The 20,510-nt window shown below is 45.4% G+C and overlaps 1 protein-coding gene across 5 annotated transcripts in view; it reads right to left on the bottom strand.

Moving 5' to 3' along the window:
* ABCC9 (ATP binding cassette subfamily C member 9) overlaps window positions 1-20,510 on the bottom strand; it is a 155,808-nt gene that overhangs the window by 123,990 nt on the left and 11,308 nt on the right. The window lies entirely within an intron of this gene.

Here is a 20,510-nt window from a genome sequence, read left to right as displayed (position 1 = left end):
CAGACTGGACAAAAGCACCAACTGTAATGAGCTTACTAAACAGCTCACTGCTGCCCTCTGCAGGACCCCTTTTGCATTTGAATACACAATACTCTGCAAACAGATCACCAGATTTCTAGGGCAGTAAACTTAAAGGGGTTGTAAAGGTTTGTTTTCTATTTTCTAAATAGGTTCCTTTAAGCTAGTGCATTGTTGGTTCACTTACCTTATCCTTCCATTTCCTAAATGTTTTTTTTCTTTGTCTAAATTTCTCACTTCCTGTTTCTCCTCAGTAAGCTTGCCCCCATCATTTGGCTGGGGCTCAGTCAGGTGGAACAGCTTACTGAGGAGGAACAGGAAGTGAGAAATTCAGCAAAGAAAACATAGAAAAAAACATTTAGAAGGTAATCGAACGAAAAGGTAAGTGAACCAACAATGCACTAGCTTAACCACTTAAGGACCGCCTCCTGCACATTTACGTCGGCAGAATGGCACGGCTGGGCACATGCACGTACAGGTACGTCCTGTGCTAGTGCCCAGCCTTGGGTCGCGGGCGCGCACCCGCGACCCGGTCCGAAGCTCCGTGACCGCGGGACCCACCGGTCCCTGGAGCTGAAAAACGGGGAGAGCTGTGTGTAAACACAGCTTCCCCGTTCTTCACTGTGGCGGCGTCATCGATCGTGTGTTCCCTTTTATAGGGATAACCAATCGATGACGTCACACCTACAGCCACACCCCCCTACAGTTAGAACACATATTAGGTCATACATAACCCCTTCAGCGCCCCCTTGTGGTTAACTTCCAAACTGCAATTGTCATTTTCACAGTAAACAATGCATTTTAAATGCATTTTTTGCTGGTCCCAAAAATGTGTCAAAATTGTCCGAAGTGTCCGCCATAATGTCGCAGTCACGAAAAAAAATCGCTGATCGCCGCCATTAGTAGTAAAAAATAAATAATTAATACAAATGCAATAAAACGATCCCCTATTTTGTAAACGCTATAAATTTTGCGCAAAGCAACCGATAAACGCTTATTGCGATTTTTTTCCCCAAAAATAGGTAGAAGAATATGTATCGGCCTAAACTGAAGAAAAAAAAATGTTTTTTAGATATTTTTGGGGAATATTTATTATAGCAAAAAGTTAAAAATATTGCATTTTTTTCAAAATTGTTGCTCTATTTATGTTTATAGCTCAAAAAATAAAAACCGCAGAGGTGATCAAATACCACCAAAAGAAAGCTCTATTTGTGGGAAAAAAAGGAAGCCAATTTTGTTTGGAGCCACGTCGCACGACCGCGCAACTGTCTGTTAAAGCAACGCAGTGCCAAATCGCAAAACCTGGCCGGGTCCTTTAGCTGCCTAAAGGTCCGGGTCTTAAGTGGTTAAAGGAACCTATTTAGAAAATAAAAATCAAACCTTTACAACCCCTTTAAAGCCTGGGGATGCCACATACCACACAACAGGCTGCCTATAATAAGAGGCAGGGTTGCCAACCGCCAGTAAATTTACTGACAGTTTGTCAAAATCTGTGATTTTTTTACAACTGCCAGTAAATATCAGGGCCTGATAATTTCATGCTGTGTTGACTTTTTAAGGGAAAATCAAAGCAAATTACTTTGTTTATAGCCATTGTCAGTGTTTCCATATCATGTTTATACTGTATACAAATATTCACTGTGTTCGTTTTCAGGGGAGGGCTGGCAGCCTTAGGCCTGGGGGGCAAGTCCAGTCAAGTGGCCCATAGAGCGTGGAAAAGTGATAGATTGAGGAAAACAGTCTAAGATTTTTCATGATCACATCAGAGTCCGCACAGAGGCCTCCCCTTACATCAGAGTCCGCACAGAGGCCTCCCCTTACATCAGAGTCCGCACAGAGGCCTCCCCTTACATCAGAGTCCGCACAGAGGCCTCCCCTTACATCAGAGTCCGCACAGAGGCCTCCCCTTACATCAGAGTCCGCACAGAGGCCTCCCCTTATATCAGAGTCCGCACAGAGGCCTCCCCCTACATCAGAGTCCGCACAGAGGCCTCCCCTTACATCAGATCTGATGTAAGGGGTGTTCTGGGAAACTTGATTTAAGGGTGAATGCTGTGGACTATTGTGTAAAGAGGGTCTCTGCTCACCAAAGCCTGCCCCCCTCCCCTTTAACAAAGTCCACAGAGCACCCCTTTTTATACAATGGGAGGCAGGAGAGACTAGAGAGGTTGAGCTTACCAGGATGGAGGCTGAGGCGCAGGCAGGCTGTCTGATGCTTTTTTGGGTTCAAACTTCCTGTCCAGTGCCCACACATGCCCAGGGAGTGTGGGCAGGGCAGACTCAGAAGGAGGAGGAGCAGATGAGCTCTATCTCTCCTCGTGCCTGTGCAGAGAGAGAAGGGGATGTCAGCGCTGGTGTGCGCTGAGGCTGAGCTATGTGTGAGATGAGACATGGCTCAGCTCTGCAGCCATCTACCTCGAAGCTGACACAGGCATGGCTGCACAGTGGGAGGTGAGCAGCAGCCATGACCTGTGTTAACAGAGCTCCAGCAGGCATATTCCTGCTCTGCAAAAACAGCATTTGGCAGTGGCGGCTGGTGGCTGTACATAGTGTCACCAGCCCGGGGGGAGATTTCCACCCTGCCCCCCCTGCCAGCCCTCCCCTGTTCGTTTTCAATAGGAGTTGTGTCATTTCTCAGGTTGTCAGTAAAAAATGTGCTCTGCTAGTAATTTTCCATGTTTTGTCAGTAAAAAATGCTGCGGGAGGTTGGCAACCCCGATAAGAGGTTCGGTTTAGAAATCTGGGAAAGGTGGTGCACCAAACACAGAAGCGAAGAGACAAGGATTCTGGGTGATCCTGTTCACAAGACTGCAGGAAAATCATTTTAAATAAAATAGAAAATTGTACCTTGTGGATTCACACAATTTTTATTGAATTCAAAAATTTTATTGCAAAATAGTGCTTATCAATTACAAAAACCAACCAAAATAGAGTTTTCCTATGAATGATACATAAAAGCATGTTGCCTGAAGCTGATCGCCAGAGACAAGCTCTATGAGCTAATAACTTGAACAATTAACAGAAGTGTAAACATGGCGTTCCTGCCAGTAATCCGCGGCTGACATGTCTTCCACCAATTATTACCGTTTAGGAAGTGGCAGACGATGAAAAGCTCAAACAGAACGGAACGCCGCCAGGTCGAGATTACTTTAAATCTGTAACTGTTTTATTTCAAGTGGAAAAACTCAGAGGAACAAACCGCATTACTCTCAGTTTGTTGTCTTTAGCGAAATCTAAGCGGTAATAATGTGGTGAGTTACTGAGAATTTCCTATAATATCCCAATGGAAAGTCTGGGGGTGCCCAGTGGACATCTTTGGGGGGGGGGGGAGTCCGATGTCACCATTCCAATACACTTGTTTTACATATGGGCTACTGTAAAATGGTTGCTTCCTTCACTAATAGTTTTAAAGTGGACCGGTCTTCAACTTCACAAGTTTTCATGAATACATCTCTGATATGTCACACTATACATGAACAGGGCTGGCCCAAGACATTGTCCAAAAAAAATTACGCCCACCAAATATTTGGCTAGGTTCACATGAGTGTGGGTGCGGGAGTAAGTGCATATAAATTGTACACAGTCCCACACCCGCATAAAAAACACACTGATTTAAGAAAACACGTGGGGGAACCGTTAACTCTAAATGGCACACATAAACACAAAAGCACCATGCAGTTTCTGTGCAGCCACATTTAAAAAACGGTTCAGGAAACTTAGGTACCGCTGCCTATTCTAATGAATGCATACCTCCCAACTTTCTGACATGGGAATGAGGGACACCTATCAGCAAAAGTATGCAGGCATAGGACACACCCCTTCCCACGCCCCCTTAAAGGAGAATTGTACAAAAAACAAGATTGGTTAAACCCACAAGTGCTTTTTTTTTACCACAACTATTCCTTTATATTGGCTTTTGGAATTTACAAATGCAGCAATTTAGAAATCAGATGAAAGGTTTAAGGCTAAAAAACACTTGTTGATAGGTAAAAAGTGCAATTTATATACATCTATATAGATCAGACCAAAATGATTGACAAAGGAGGAGGAATGGGGGACAGAGGGACATTGCTTCAAATCAGGGACAGTTGGGAGCTATGTGAATGGGCTGCTTTACCCATGCACAGGCCCGTCGCAACAGGACAAACAAACCAAGCAATTGCTTGGGGCCCCGAGCTAGCAAGGGGCCCCCAAGCTGGCTCGTCTGTCTGCCTACTGCTATGTTCACAGGCTGCATTGCAGGCGATCACAGCACTGCCCTCACATCTCATCTTGTGTGAATAAGACAGGCAGGGGGTGGGGGATGAGAGCCTCGGCCGCTCTGGACAAAGCACCGGACTGTTTAAGTTAAGAAGTGGGTGATTGGCTGCTACGCGGCGGGGCGGACCCAGCAATCAATCACTCACTTTTAACATGAAAAGTCCCGCCCGTTGTCCAGGGCTGCCGTGCTTCTCATCCATTTGTGTGTGAATAAGGTAATGCTCTGTGGGGAGGGGGAGTTCTGTGCTGTTATGGGGACAGGAGTCTACTATCGAGGGGGGTCTGTGGGGGGGGGGCAGTCTGTGATGGGGGCACCAGTGTGATGGGGGGTCAGTCTGTGATGGGGCACCAGTTTGTAATGGGGGATCAGTCTGTGATGGGGCACCAGTTTGTGATGGGGGATCAGTCTGTGATGGGGCACCAGTCTGTGATGGGGGGGCAGTCTGTGATGGGGTCACCAGTCTGTGATGGGGGCACCAGTCTGTGATGGGGGCACCAGTCTGTGATGGGGGGCAGTTTGTGATGGGGGCACCAGTCTGCACACAGAACTGCTTAGCTGTAAATCTAGCTTCAGACCTTGAGGTTCCATGCACACTGGGCTTAAAAAGACGTCAGTTTTTTTTGGAGTAAAAAACATCCATATAGAGCATTTTTTGTACAAAGTTTAGACGAGTTTAGGAGAGTTTTAATTTTTTTCTGCCAGTGAGCTCCAATTAGAAACGCAAATGAGAAGGTTTTTTTTTCCTGCCTCTAAACGTTGTTCTCAAAAATATGCCTGTAAACGTCCTAATGTGTATGGACACAAAGGATAACATTGAGTTGCTTCTAGAGGCAGAACACAAAACTCCTGTAGAAGCAATGTTTTTTATTCCAGTGTGCATGGAACCTAATGCCGCGTACACACGATCATTTTTCGGGTTGTAAAAAATTACATTGTTTTTTTTATGTCATTAAAAACGATTGTGTGTGGGCTCCAGAGCATTTTTCGGGTTCTGAAAAACGACCAAAAAAAAATTTGAATATGCTCTATTTTTTAACTACGTTTTTAACGTTGTCGTTTTTCGGGTTGTAAAAAATGGTCATGTGTAGGCTTTAACGACGTGAAAAATCCGCGCATGCTCAGAAGCAAGTTATGAGACTTGAACGCTCGTTCTGGTAAAACTACCGTTCGTAATGGAGTAAGCACATTCATCATGCTGTAACCGCATGGAACTTCCCCTTTATAGTGCCGTCGTACATGTTGAACATCACCGCGCTTTGCTAGAGCATTTTTTTTTTTCACGATCGTGTGTGGGCAACGTCATTTTAATGATCAAGTTGAAAAATATATATTTTTTTCTAGAGCCTGAAAAACATAGGCCCGGATTCAGAGAGCAATTGCGCCTGCGTAACCATAGTTACGCAGCGCAATTGCTTGCTTGCGCCGGCGTTACAAATGCTCCTGATTCAGGAACATCGTAACGCCGACTGCAGCCTAAAATCTGCGTGGCATAAGGCTCTTATGCCACGCAGATTTTAGGCTGCATTCTTGCGATGACCGCTAGGGGGCGCTCCCATTGTGCTCAGTGTATAGTATGCAAATTGCATACTAACACCGATTCACAATGTTGCACGGGCCCTGCGTACGCAAGTTACGGAGTTTCCGTACGGCGTCTTTAGCGTAAGGCTGCCCCTTCTAATAGTAGGGGCAGCCAATGCTAAAGTATACCCGCTGTTCCCGCGTCGTGAAATTTGAATTTCACGTCGTTCGCATAAGTGATTCGTGAATGGCGCTGGACGCCATTCACGTTCACTTTGAAGCAAATGACGTCCTTGCAACGTCATTTGCCGCAATGCACGTCGGGAAAGTTTCCCGACGGTGCATGCGTTTTACGAAAGGCGCGGGAACGCGCCTAATTTAAATGATTCCCGCCCCCTGCGGGATCATTTAAATTGCGCTCGCTTACGCCGGGCAATTTTGTCGGCGCGCCCTCGCAATTTACGGAGCTACTGCTCCGTGAATCGATGGCAGTAGCGCAAATTTGCGGGGGCGCAGGGCAAAATCGTTGCCCTGTGCCTCCATAATGTATGCGCAATTCTTACTGAATCTGGGCCAATGTTTTTTACAACCCGAAAAATGATCGTGTGTAAATCTCAGTTTTTGCACATCAGCTCCATTATTTATGCATTATTTATGCACTGTGAATGTAAACATTCACAGTGCATGTGGAAAAAGTATGTGAACCCATTGGATTTAATAACTGGTTAAACCTCCTTTGGCAGCAATAACTTCAACCAAACGTTTCCTGTAGTTGCAGATCAGACGTGCACAACGGTCAGGAGTAATTATTGACCATTCCTCTTTACAGAACTGTTTCAGTTCAGCAATATTCTTGGGATGTCTGGTGTGAATCGCTTTCTTGAGGTCATGCCACAGCATCTCAATCGGGTTGAGGTCAGGACTCTGACTGGGCCACTCCAGAAGGCGTATTTTCTTCTGTTTAAGTCATTCTGTTGTTGATTTACTTCTATGCTTTGCGTCGTTGTCCTGTTGCAACACCCATCTTCTGTTGAGCTTCAGCTGATGGACAGATGGCCTTAAGTTCTCCTGCAAAATGTCTTGATAAACTTGGGAATTCATTTTTCCTTTGATGATAGCAATCAGTCCAGGCCCTGACGCAGAAAAGCAGCCCCAAACCATGATGCCCCCACCACCATACTTCACAGTTGGGATGAGGTTTTGATGTTGGTGTGCTGTGCCTCTTTTTCTCCATACATAGTGTTGTGTGTTTCTTCCAAACAACTCAACTTTGGTTTCATTTGTCCACAGAATATTTTGCCAGTACTGCTCTGGAACATCCAGGTGCTCTTGTGCAATCTGTAAACTTGCAGCAAAGTTTTTTTTGGACAGCAGTGGCTTCCTCTGTGGTATCCTCCCATGAAATCCATTCTTGTTTAGTATATATATACAGGGATGTTAGCATATGCCAGAGACTTGTGTAAGTCTTTAGCTGACACTCTAGGATTCTTCTTCACCTCATTGAGCAGTCTGTGCTGTGCTCTTGCAGTCATCTTTACAGGATGGCCACTCCTAGGGAGAGCAGCAGCAGTGCTGAACTTTCTTCATTTATAGACAATATGTCTTACCATGGACTGATGAACAGCAAGGCTTTTGGAGATTCTTTTATAACCCTTTCCAGCTTTATGCAAGTCAACAATTCTTAAACGTAGGTCTTCTGAGAGCTCTTTTGTGCAAGGCATCATTAACATCAAGCAATTTTACTTGTGAAAAGCAAACCCAGAACTGGTGTGTGTTTTTTATAGGGCAGGGCAGCTGTAACCAACACCTCCAATCTCATCTCATTGATTGGACTCCAGTTGGCTGACACCTCACTCCAATTAGCTCTTGGAGATGTCATTAGTCTATGGGTTCACATACTTTTTCCACCTGCATTGTGAATGTTTACATTGTGTGTTCAATAAAAACATGGTAACATTTACTTCTTCGTGTGTTATTAGATTAAGCAGACTGTGATTGTCTATTGTTGTGACTTAGATGAAGATCAGATCACATTTTATGAACAATTTGTGCAGAAATCCATATCATTCCAAAGGGGTCCACATACTTTTTCTTGCAACTATACATAACCCCTTCTCCCTATATCATAGATATTAGGATGGGAAGAGGTGTTTATAGTCCAAATCATGGGAGCAGACAAGGATGACAAAACTGCTGTTCAATATAGTATAGAGAGTGAACGTTGTCTAGGACAGGAAGTGTGTTACCGATAGGCTCATCAGTTAAAAATAAAGTAATAAAAGTTGGGAAAAAATAGAAACCACATGCAGCTAACATTTCTGAGGGCTTTAAATTGCAATAAATACAGTATTTATCGGCGTATAAGGCCTCGTACACACGACCGAACATGTTTGCTGAAACTGGTCCGCGGACATGTTCGGTCGTCTGTACGGCCGACCGGACCGGATTCCCGGCCGAGCGGACAGGTTTCCAGCGAACAAATGTTTCTTAGCATGCTAAGAAACATGTCCGCTGGAAGCCTGTCCGTCGGACATGTTCGGTCGTCTGTATGACTCACCGGACATGTCCGCTCGGCCGAAAGCCCTCGCATGCGTCAAAGTGATTCGACGCATGCGTGGAAGCATTGACCTTCCAGGGTCGCGCACGTCGCCGCATCATCGGCGTGGCCACAGCGCGGCCATGTCACCGCGTATCCTGTCCGCTGGGAATTTGGTCTGATGGTGTGTACAGCCATCAGACCAAATGATCCCAGCGGACATGTCTGATGAAAACGGTCCGTGGACCAACTTCATCGGACAGATATGGTCGTGTGTGCAGCGTCCCACTCAGGACATGTGGGAACTGCAAAAGTATTACTTCTTTGTCATTGCTATATTGCATGTCATTTTGCATTGTATACCTGTGGTATCCCTGTTCATAGGCTGGTCAGGTGTGCTTCTTACTTCCCACCACAAGATGGGGATAGCACCTCTCTGGGAAATCTATCCCAGCTCAGGCTTATCTGTGGTCAGTTGTTCTGTACAGGAAGCAGTATGGAGAGAGAAAGGAGAATGTGAAGGTCAGTCCAGAGAAGGGACACATTTAAACTGCTAAAATCAAAGGATAAAAGCCATTAATCGGCAGCAAAGACCTTTGAGTATAGAGGTGAAGGATTTATTAGCCTCCGGCAACCTCACCCATGTCACTGGATTCAAAAAGGACCAGACACAAGTAAGCATTATTACTGAACCACAGCCTGAGTCCAGGCCTACTAAAGCCTATTAGCAGTGGATCAGCAGAATTCCTCTATTTACCCAGAGACTGTATTCTAACTGGATGTTTGTACTGCAACCAAAACCAGACACAGTAAAAGTTGTGAGTTGTATTCTGCCACTGTCTACCTCATTCTTTAACATTGTTACTACAACTGGTTGTACCACCATTAACGGTACTGGCGTCACGACAAATTTCATCAAGGGACCCAGCCGCCACAAGCACTCTAAACACCCCTGTCATCACGGGCACCTCAACCACCATCTCGGCTGGCGTTTCCCTATCGCAGAGCGTGCCCCGGAGGATTTCGTGCTGTCTTCCCTTTCACTGTGCGACTGGCCCAGGGAGGCTTTCTGCTAACCGTGAGTAAACCGATGAACTGTATTATTGCTATCTCTCATCGGCCCACCGTGCACCTCACGTGTTCCCCTGCGGTTCTGGCTCGTCGCATAAAAAAAAATTGGCGTCACGAACAGGATAATTACCCCTGTGCCTTATCTAAAAGACTGTCGCATCAGAATAAGCCCCTTTGCTTTATGAGAGACTATTTACTTATTGCATGCTGTGTGGGGCCACAGAACTGTTTTAAACTGTTTAAAAATTGCATGGAAGCGTTATCCCAGTTATCAGCATAAAAATCGCAGCATCCAATTTGTGTGTTAACAAAACTGCATGCAGTATTTGAATTGACTATTTCCATTCACTTAAAATGGCTGCCAGGGACCTTCTTGTTCAAAAATTCCTACGCCATCACTGTGGATAAGTTAGTGACACCCCCTGAAGAGCGGGAAAGTTTGGTGCCACCTATTTATGCAAAATTGTCCGGCCAGCCCGCCTTACCTTTGCTGTGTCAATCCTGGGAGGAAAGTGTGACAAACGCACGCCCCAGAAGTCGCGAGACTTTGCATGTGAGCAAAAGGAGAGAAAATAATCGCATTGCTTGCCGTCCGAGCAGTAATCGCAGCCTGTCAGGTGCCTCTACTAACTATAAGGAGCACTGATAGCTGGAACTCTGCCAGAGACCCAAATCAACATTGCTGCAGCATTGTATTCAGCCGGCATTAAATTCTTAAAGGGCCATACACCCGCAAGACAGCGGTTGCCCATAGCAACAACGCACAAAAAGTGTCTAAAAACGCATTTGACTTACCTAACTAGAACTCACCTGCTGTTACCATGTCTGTGTAAGGAGATGACGTGCAGCCCGACCTCAGAGGTCCCCCTGCATCAGCCGCAGTCGGTCCCAATGCAATACCAACCGCTGCAGCACCAAGTTTAATGCCTTTAACCATGCCTTATTATTTTGGAGCCCCCTGGTTCCCACGATATTCTGGGGAAATTCATACTTTAAGGGACTTTAAAGAAAAAATTCTGGCTATGTTCAGATTGTACCCTGTATCCCCAGAGCAACAGATGGAGATTCTTCTTGCGCAATTGGAAGGAGCTGCGCTCAGAGAAGTGAAATCTTGGCCGAGCTCAGAGAGAAAGACCATGGAGCAGATTTTTGAACGTCTCTACACCACCTTTGAACCCAGAACCGTGTCAGAGGTCAAGATGAGGTTCTTCAGCAAGAGACAGCAATCTGGTGAGTCACTCAGAGACTTTGCATTATCTTTGCAGGAAGCCCTTAGAGCTGTTGTCCAAGTAGACCCCCGTGAGGCAGAAAATCAGGACAAACCCTGAAAGAACAATTTATTGAAGGCGTCCATACAGACAATCTAAAGAGCCAACTAAGAATGTTAGCCGCCCAACATCCAAGCGCTACCTTCTTAGATTTTAAAGAACTAGCTATCAGCATACTGGGAAAAAGCCCACCAACAGAACCTGTTAGATCTGTTGACGTGCCTGTATCACAGCTGGTTACCCCTGTAAAGTCTTTACCTATAGTCAGTCAGGCAACCAAGCTCCAGTTCCTGACGCAGTTGCTGCCTTGACTGAGCAAGTCCGTTTTCTGACTAAAAGTCTGGAGAAGTCCACCAAAAATTGGAACAATGGGAGAAACCATTAATGCTAGAGGATGAGAAACCTGTGTCCAGAAGACTCTTCCCCTCTAATTCTAGAGAGACTTATTCCAGAAATTCTGGCGGACGCCCCCCCTGACCACACTAGTACCCCTAAGCGGCCTATCTGCACGTACTGTCACAAACCAGGCCATACAGAAGCAACCTGCTGGCAGTTAAACGGGAAACCCCCGAGGCCAAGGACCACCCCTCGGGAGGTAAACCAATAGGTCCAGAAGATCCCCACTGGATGCCAAGATACGTTGGATCCCGTCCTGAAGTGGCACTTCAAATAAATGGAGTCCCTTTTGTTGCCCTAGTTGACACCGGATCCCAAGTCACCACCATCCAACAAGCAGCCTTTGAAAAATACTGGGATCAAAATCAGCTTACCCAGCCTCCAGAATCCTGGCTGAGTCTCATAGCCAGTAACGGCAAACCCATACCAGTCCATGGTTATTGGGAACCTACCATTCAAGTAGGAGGAACTACACTACCTCGACAAGGCCTTATTGTGGTACAAGTCAGAGACAATAACCCTAACCCTCCAATAGTCTAGGAATGAATGTCCTCAGGAACTGTTATGTTGAGATGCTAGAAGCCTTGCACCAGTTAGTGCCTACTGCCCCTCCTGATTCTAAGAAGGTGATCCAACAAACCATCCGTGTACTAATGCGCAACAGAGATTCACCAACGAAAAAGGAGAAATTTGCTGTGCCCGCATCCGGGATAAGCAACCTGTGATCCTCAAACCCAACACCGAAACTCTCTTGTGGTGCCGAGCTGTAGTCGGAATCCAAGGTCAAGACTACCAAGCCCTGGTAGAGCCTGTTGTTTTGGAAGACTATCCTCTAGTTAGAGCTGCAAGGAGCCTAGTAACCGTCTCTATAGGTAAAGTGCCTATACGACTCCTAAACTTGAGTGATAGCAGTGTAACACTATCAAAACACCTTCCTATTGCACAGCTAATCCAAGTCACTTTTCAAGATGTCATCAGTGTGGCTACAGCTACCACAGAGCAAATTCCCAAGAGACAGAACCCCCAGGACCAAAATGTAAACACATCCTGGTGGAAAGAACTTCATGTGGGAGATGCTTCCACACCAGTAACCAAATGGAGGGGAGTACTAAAAATTGTGAAGGAGCTTCACCTTGCCTTCAGTAAGCATTCCACAGACTATGGAGAAGTGGATATCATCAAGCACTCCATTCCTACAGGTTCACACCACGATCAAGAAAGATATCGGCCTATACCACCAACTATGTACCAATCCGTAAAGCAAATGATCCAAGAGATGAAGGACTCCAATGTCATTAGAGACAGCCATAGTCCCATGGGCTGCACCTCTAGTCCCTTGTCCGTAAAAAGGACGGTAACATCAGATTCTGTGTGGATTACAGAAAAATTAACCAAATCACCCACAAGGATGCTTACCCTTTACCACGCATAGAGGAATCTTTGACAGCTTTAGGATCTTCAGCCTACTTCTCTACCCTTGATTTAACCAGTGGATACTGGCAAGTACCCATGGCACCTGAAGATCGTGAGAAGACTGCATTTACCACCCCGATGGGCCTATTTGAGTTCAACCGCATGCCTTTTGGACTTTGCAATGCGCCCGGAACCTTTCAAAGATTAATGGAGCATTTTTTAGGACACAAAAATTTTGAAACTGTCCTGTTGTACTTAGATGATGTCATCATCTACTCCAAATCGTATGAAGATCACTTGAAACATTTGGCTGAAGTTTTTCAAATCCTCATTAAACATGGACTCAAAGTCAAACCATCTAAGTGCTATCTACTGAAGACAGAAGTCAAATACTTAGGGCATATTGTAAGCTCTGAAGGTGTTAAACCGGATCCAGAGAAGATAGCCGCAGTCCGGAATTGGCCTACTCCTACTACAGTGAAAGAAGTGAGGAGCTTTCTCAGTTTCGCAGGATACTACAGACGCTTTATTCCTCACTTTGCCCAAATTGCGGGGCCAATATTAGAACTTCTGAGAGGACATCCTAAGAGGTACCAAAAGTCTCCAATACCAGTCGAATGGAACACAGAAAGAGAAATTGCCTTCCAGCTCCTAAAGAAGAAGTTAACAGAACCACCAATCCTAGGCTATCCAGATTACCAGAAGCCATTTCATCTTTACACAGATGCTAGTAAGAAAGGTCTGGGAGCTGTCCTATCGCAGGTACAGGAAGGAAAAGAAAGAGTTATTTCCTACGCTAGTAGATCTCTTAAAGGTACTGAAAGAAACGACCAAAACTATAGTTCCTTCAAATTGGAATTCCTCGCACTCGTGTGGGCTGTTACAGAAAAATTTAAAGATTACCTTGCCGCAACACCATTTGTGGCCTTCACAGATAACAACCCGCTAGCACATCTGAATACCGCCAAGTTGGGAGCATTGGAACAAAGATGGGCCTCACGCCTAGCTAACTACGATTTCACCATAAAATACAGAACAGGAAAAGCAAATGAAAATGCGGATGCATTATCCCGTCTGCCTACCCAAGAAGACCCTACTACACAGGAAGATGTTTGGGAAGAGGTAGAAATGCCAGCTTTTTACAAAAATTTTGCCCAACAAGACCTTATCACCATCAAAGGAGGAAAAGTCCTTAATCTTCAACAACAAGTGGATCCAAGATCCCAAGTGGACAAAGAAAGGTGGATCAAGCTGCAAAATGAAAGCAGAGTGTTGGGAGAACTGCAAGATTTCTTCACCAGCAGAAGAACCCCTGAAAGAATTCGCAGAAGAAATGCTGATCCAGAATTGTCAAAACTTTGGAGACACAGAAAACACCTCTTCCTACAGAAGGGCCTACTATTAAGAAGAACTTTAGACCCAATTACCTCGGATTGTCTATACCAAATCTTAATACCACGCCGAGATGCAAGAATCATTCTTGAGTTGTATCATGATCAATCAGGACACTTTGGCGTGCAGAAGACAGAAGCCACCATCCGTAGAAGATTCTACTGGATTGGGATGAGAGGAGACATTGAAAAGTGGTGTCGAGAATGTTCCACCTGTGCTGTTGGAAGAAATGAAAAACATGATCAAAAAGCACCCTTACATCCCATTGTAAGCCAAACACCGCTAGAAATAGTTGCAATTGACCATGTGAAGCTGGAACCAAGTCGCTCAGGTTACACATACGCCATGACCATCATCGATCATTATACCAAATTTGTTGTAGCCGTACCTGTCAAGGACCTGACCGCTAGAACAACTGCAGATGCCTTCTGGAAACATTTCCTACTGCCATATGGATGCCCAGAAGAATCCTTACAGATCAGGGATCTGCCCTTTGAGTCACAACTCTTCAAAGAACTGTGTACACTTCACAATTGCCAGAAAATCAGGACCACAGCCTACCACCTTCAAGGGAATGGACTTTGCGAGAAAATGAACCAAACTTTAATTGAGATGTTAAGAGCAGTACCTCCTGCTACAAGAAGTGATTGGCCTACTCTATTGCCTCAGTTGATGTACACCTACAATAACACGATTCACTGTTCTACTGGGTATACACCTTACTATCTCATGTTTGGCCGACAAGGTAAACTACCTGCTGACCATATTTTGGGCGTACAAGTGCCTGATGCAATCAACCCTCTACCAAAGACTGATTGGGTGAGTGAGCACCAAAGACGTCTAATTGATGCACAAGAAATTGTTTCAACATCGCATGGAACGTGCTCATGAAAAGCAACAAAGAGATTATAACAATCTGCCAAAGCAGAACCTCTCAAAATTGATGACCATGTATGGTTAAAAAAACAACCATCGCACCAGCAAGTTAGATAGCAAATGGGAGAGAGAACCTTACTTACCATTACAGCTATTCTCAATCCAGAGACTGATACTTATGAGATCACTAAAGAAAACAAATCACGTGTAGTACATCGCAATCGCCTTAAGTATGTCTCAAGGAAAGTACTCAAGAAGAAACTCTTCAAGAAGAAGCTATCCAAGAGGAAACACAATCCATAGAACCAGAGCCTACAAAAATCATCTGATTCAGAGAATCCACTACAGTCTTTTGGAAAAGCATTATTAGACTCTGATCCTTTACAATGGTTCCTTACACCATGGCTCAATATCTTAGTGCCTGCCAAGACCAATACAACCGCACTTCAACCAGAGGAGCTACCTCAAGAAATGTCTCTACTACCGCTCAAGAGACACCAAGTTCCCTTGAAACAAGGCCTGTAGAAACTCAGCCACTAAGAAGATCTGACAGAACTACAAGAGGACGACCACCTGTCCGTTTGGAGGATTACCTGCACCAGCAGCCGAGAAGTCGACTACCGACTCTGTCATCTCATCGTTGAGTGCATCCTTACATCGTCTGAAGTTCCAGAGTGAGAAGAAGACTTACTTGGGATATTATGTTTATTTCCTTTAAAGGACTTTTCAAAAGGACTACATACCTACTGTTTTGCAACGTTCAAGCCTGCACCCGGAGATAGACTTTCACGTACCTGAGCCTCCGTGATATTCATCTGTTGACATTTTCCTGTGCCCAGGGAACGGACTCATACCCTGTGAGCCTCCTGAGATGTTATTTTTGTTTTGTTTTTCTTTTTCCATCTCATCGTGGACTATTCTGGTTTTGCCATACATCACCAGTCTTCAGAGGAAAAACTACAACCCTTTTTGTCACCTTTTGTCACATTTCGTTGTTGCCTGAGATATGCTTGCCTAACCCATTTTACTTGCAGATACAAGAAGTACAAGAATGGGGTTATATTGTTATTTCCTATGCATGCATGCTTTTCCATTTCTCTTATATCTTACAGGAAGACACAACATCGAGTCGAAATTGTGCCGAGGTCGACACACGTTTTACCATGGGGGTATGCAGCGTCCCACTCAGGACATGTGGGAACTGCAAAAGTATTACTTGTCATTGCTATATTGCATGTCATTTTGCATTGTATACCTGTGGTATCCCTGTTCATAGGCTGGTCAGGTGTGCTTCTTACTTCCCACCACAAGATGGGGATAGCACCTCTCTGGGAAATCTATCCCAGCTCAAGGCTTATCTGTGGTCAGTTGTTCTGTACAGAGCAGTATGGAGAGAGAAAGGAGAATGTGAAGGTCAGTCCAGAGAAGGGACACATTTAACTGCTAAAATCAAAGGATAAAAGCCATTAATCGGCAGCAAAGACCTTTGAGTATAGAGGTGAAGGATTTATTAGCCTCCGGCAACCTCACCCATGTCACTGGATTCAAAAAGGACCAGACACAAGTAAGCATTATTACTGAACCACAGCCTGAGTCCAGGCCTACTAAAGCCTATTAGCAGTGGATCAGCAGAATTCCTCTATTTACCCAGAGACTGTATTCTAACTGGATGTTTGTACTGCAACCAACAAACCAGACACAGTAAAAGTTGTGAGTTGTATTCTGCCACTGTCTACCTCATCTTTAACATTGTTACTACAACTGTTGTACCACCATTAACGGTACTGGCGTCACGACAAATTTCATCAAGGGACCCAGCCGCCACAAGCACTCTAAACACCCCTGTCATCACGGGCACCTCAACCACCATCTCGGCTGGCGTTTCCCTATCGCAGGAGCGTGCCCCGGAGGATTTCGTGCTGTCTTCCCTTTCACTGTGCGACTGGCCAGGGAGGCTTTCTGCTAACCGTGAGTAAACCGATGAACTGTATTATTGCTATCTCTCATCGGCCCACCCGTGCACCTCACGTGTTCCCCTGCGGTTCTGGCTCGTCGCATGTGTACAAGGCCTAACACACACTTTTTTCCCCTTAAAATCAGGGGAAATCGGGGGTGCATGTTATACGCCGATCACCTGCTGTCTCTGAGGAAAGAGAGCAAGTGCCGCTGAATTACATAGAGCCGCAATCTCCTTCCTGTGTACCCGGCGCTCCGTCACTCACAGCCTCGCCTTCTGGCCTCGCATTGGATCCACTGTACTGTCTATCATATGAGCAGGGGCAGGAGGCGTGGCTGTGAGTGACGGAGCGCCGGGTACACAGGAAGGAGATCACGGCTCTATGTAATTCAGCGTCGCTTGCTCCTCCTCTTCCCTCGGAGACAGCAGGGATAATCTGACACTGATGGCAAAGGTGAGACATGAGATGGGCACTGAACAGGCTGCATTGTTTTGGTAAATGTATAGTGTGCTGCCCCAATAGGGCATAGAATATGAGATGCATAGCCTCAGTTAATATAGCATGGTTATATAGATTAGAGTTTATATAGTGTGGTTGCTGCCTACTATTTTCTCATAGCTAAATCTATGTGTTATCCTATGCTGCCATCTAGTGGCCTTTGTTGCAATGCACATGTTTTTATGTGATTCTTTGAGTTACCACATATTTTCACTGTATGTAGCCCCTCCCTGCTCCTGTGTGGAGTACTTCCTGTGTCATCTCTTCAGCCAGCAAGCCACATGTAAAGGACACTCATGTACTCTGCTCAGTACGTAGGAAAGGCATCATCTTTTGACCGCACTATACTATCACCATTCATCTGCTGTTCCTTTATCTGCTGTAACCCCTGAAGTTTAAAGAATAAACACCTCTTTTGAATGAATCGGTATTGACGAGTTCAGCTGTCTGACAAGGATTGTCCGCAGTGAGTATATCTACTTATACAGGCCAGGCAATAGAGGTCTCAGCAAGGGATATATCGCTATCACAACAATCGGAGTCAGAATAGTCAAAAGATGCATAGAATTCTTACCGCATGCTGGGTATATGTGTGTGCCTAATCTGCAATCAAGCTCAGTGCCAGCCGCCATCTTGTGTAAGCCACATGGTCGCACAAGCTTACTGCGCTTCATGTGAATGTTTGAAAGCTGTTTTTTCTAATTGAACTGTGGTTACCCCACCTGTCTAAGCTGCTGTTCGTCTTCTTAAAGAGACAGTACATTTTTTACAAAACCGTGAGAAATGTCTAGACAAGGCTCTGAACACTCTTTTACGGCTGAACCAACGCAGATTCATCATGCCTCTGAACCCGCAGACGTACAGGGAGCAGACTCTGCAGATATTGCTGAACAGAGTGTAAGACCAAGCGTACAATAAGAACCAATACAGAAACTCAGAGAAAACTATGAATACACTAGAGATAAGTTCTCCAGCAAGCTATCGGACTTCTGGACAGAACTTCACACTGCATGTCAGTTTTGGCCACACTTTAATGACAACCGGCTGAACTAGGAGATTCTATAGTTCGCCTATCTGCTGCGTATAACATTACCAACGGCTGTCTGCAAAATACACTGCTTTCTTGCAAGACTGTAATATAGAGGACTCTTCAGCAGAACTGACCAAGACTGATGCATTGAACCAACAAAGGGATCTCTTAGTGGCAAAATGCTCAGTGTAAGGCAGAACTCCGCATTGCTCACTGCAAGAGACCAGATCTCACAGATCAACATCAACCAAGCACACTGCAACGCTCTTCTAGATCCTCTCGCTCCAGAAGTTCAACATTAAGCGACAAGCTAATAGAGGCCCGCGCTGATGCTGAATCCAAAAAAGCGCAAAGCTCCCTGGCTAAGAAAGAAGCAGAGATGAAGGCCCAAAGCAAAGCTCTTGAAGCAGAGATGGAAGCCCAAAGCAAAGCTCTTGAAGCCCAAAGCAAAGCTCTTGAAGCCCAGAGCAAAACTCGCCAAGCAGAGATGGAAGCCCAAAGCAAAGCTCTTGAAGCCCAGAGCAAAACTCGCCAAGCAGAGATGGAAGCCCAAATAAAGATTCTGCAAATAGAGAAAGAGGAAGCAGGTGCGCTAGCAAGGCTGAAAGTCCTTGAACAAGCAATGGGTCAAAGTACTAATTCAGACTGTCTTATCCCAGCAGAACTGGAAGATCCAATTGATCGCACCAGTGATTATGTGCTAAAGCATAATGTGTACAAAGATACAGAGTCATCTCCTGTACCTCCTACTAACAACACTGTTCTGACTCTCAACTCAGGGACCTCCCAGCTCCAAATGCCTGAGTCTCCTCAAGTCCACAACGCAAGAGTATCTACGCAGCAAACCACATCAACTCCTGCCATCAACAAGGTGACTTCCAGCGACAAGCTGCAGCTCCAGCCACAGCCAGCAGAAGCCTTAAAGACTACACCAAAGTTAAGCGCTCATGCAACATCATTTCATCCTGGTAAACCTCACCCTTCTTCACCAGAGAACTTTCACACCCAAGGGGTTCCACAGATTACTTTGGCACCAAAGAGTGAGAGATCAGACTTGAATGACTTAGCCAGCTATATGGCGCGCTGTGAGCTCATTATCACCAGCCTCTCAAGGTTTGATGACTGTCCAGAGAGCTACAGGGCCTGGAGATCAACCTTCAAGGCTGCTATTGCTAATTTCAACCTTACTAGCAAGGACGAACTTGATTTGCTCATAAGGTGGCTGGGGCCAGAATCTGCAAATCGTGTTAAAAGACTGAGGACAGTACATGTTGACCACCCAGATGCAGGTCTTGTTGCCACATGGGCAAGACTTGAGCAAGCCTATGGTAGTTCAGAAGCCATAGAAAGCGCTCTATTCAAGAGACTGCAAAACTTCCCAAAAATAGGGAACAAGCTCCAAGATCTAAGTGACCTCCTCATGGAGTTAGAGTTGGCAAAGACAGACCCACGTCAACCTGGACTAAGCTTCCTGGACACTGCTCATGGTGTCAATCCAGTGGTGTCTAAACTGCCATACGGCCTGCAGGAGAGATGGGCGCAGCAGGGCTCAAGGTACAAAAGAGACTATAACGTATCCTTTCCTCCATTCTCATATTTTTGCAGGTTCATCAGTGAACAAGCCTGGATGAGAAATGATCCCAGCTTCAGCTTCAGTGAACCCAACTTGCCTGCTTCATCACCATCTCCAAGGTATGACAACACAGCAGCTAAACACAGAGACTTTCATAGAGCAATATCTGTTAAAAGGACAGACATCTCACCACCCGTATCCTCTCATGCATACCAGAGTGATTCGGGTGATAAAGATAAAGATCCTAATCGTCAGTGCCCTATTCACAAGAAGCCTCACCCTCTTAAGAAATGCCGAGAGCTGAGAGCAAAGACTTTACAAGAGCGCAGGGAGATTCTCCAGAAACTTGGAGTATGCTACAGGTGCTGTGCTTCTTATAGTCATTTTGCCAAGGACTGTAAAGTTGTCATCAAGTGCACAGAATGCAGCAGCGAAAGACATGTGACAGCTATGCATCCTACCCCACTTACAGACAGCCCACAGCAGCTACCTACCTCCACCCCTCTCTCAAATCATGGCGGGGAGCAACGAAGCCACGCTCTAGCCCAGGAGAATGTTTATTCTTCATGCACAGAAGTCTGTGGAGAAGGTTTAGATCACAAGTGCTGTGCCAAGATATGCCTTGTTAAGGTATACCCAGAGGGTCAACCTGAAAAAGCTGCCAGGATGTATGCCATAATAGATGAACAGAGCAACAGATCC

The sequence above is a fragment of the Rana temporaria genome, chromosome 3 (assembly GCF_905171775.1).
Source record: "Rana temporaria chromosome 3, aRanTem1.1, whole genome shotgun sequence".
Lineage (NCBI taxonomy): Eukaryota > Metazoa > Chordata > Amphibia > Anura > Ranidae > Rana > Rana temporaria.
This window is presented reverse-complemented; position numbering and strand designations above follow the sequence as displayed.